Below are 582 nucleotides of genomic sequence, written 5' to 3'. Positions count from 1 at the left end.
GAGTGAGGGGCACTGGCAGGGCCCAGGGGGCTGTGGATGGGGAGTGAGGGGCCTGGACCTGCATTTGGTGACCAAAAGTGACAGGGGGAGCTCTGATTTTCAAAAAATCCAAAATCAAATACCAAAATTTATAGGTATTTAGAATGTATTCTATTATAGTGATTAAGGCACTGGTAGACTTCCAAATTTCTTTAAGATTGTAAATATTGCAATAAAACATTGCATTCAGCCAATACCTATATATTTAGTGGTGTTTCATTTTAATTGTAGACTTGGGGTTTGTAATCAGATTATTTACAATTTTTTATCAGGGAACACCAGGATCCCTGCTTATCAGTCATTCAGGTAAATTTGTGTTGAGGAGGAATTCAAATTGTTTGGGGCAGAGCTGTCTAGCAGCAGATGCTAGCCACACCTATATGGGCAGAGTGGTGTCTTTCAGACAACACATGCATACTGTCCTCTGCTGCAGGGGGTACAAATTAGACACTGGACACTGGAGTGGATACTAGATTCATAGATGTTAGGGTCGGAAGGGACCTCAATAGATCATCGAGTCTGACCCCCTGCATAAGCAGGAAA

This window comes from Alligator sinensis, unplaced genomic scaffold (genome assembly GCF_000455745.1).
Source record: "Alligator sinensis unplaced genomic scaffold, ASM45574v1 scaffold452_1, whole genome shotgun sequence".
NCBI lineage: Eukaryota > Metazoa > Chordata > Crocodylia > Alligatoridae > Alligator > Alligator sinensis.
This window is presented reverse-complemented; position numbering follows the sequence as displayed.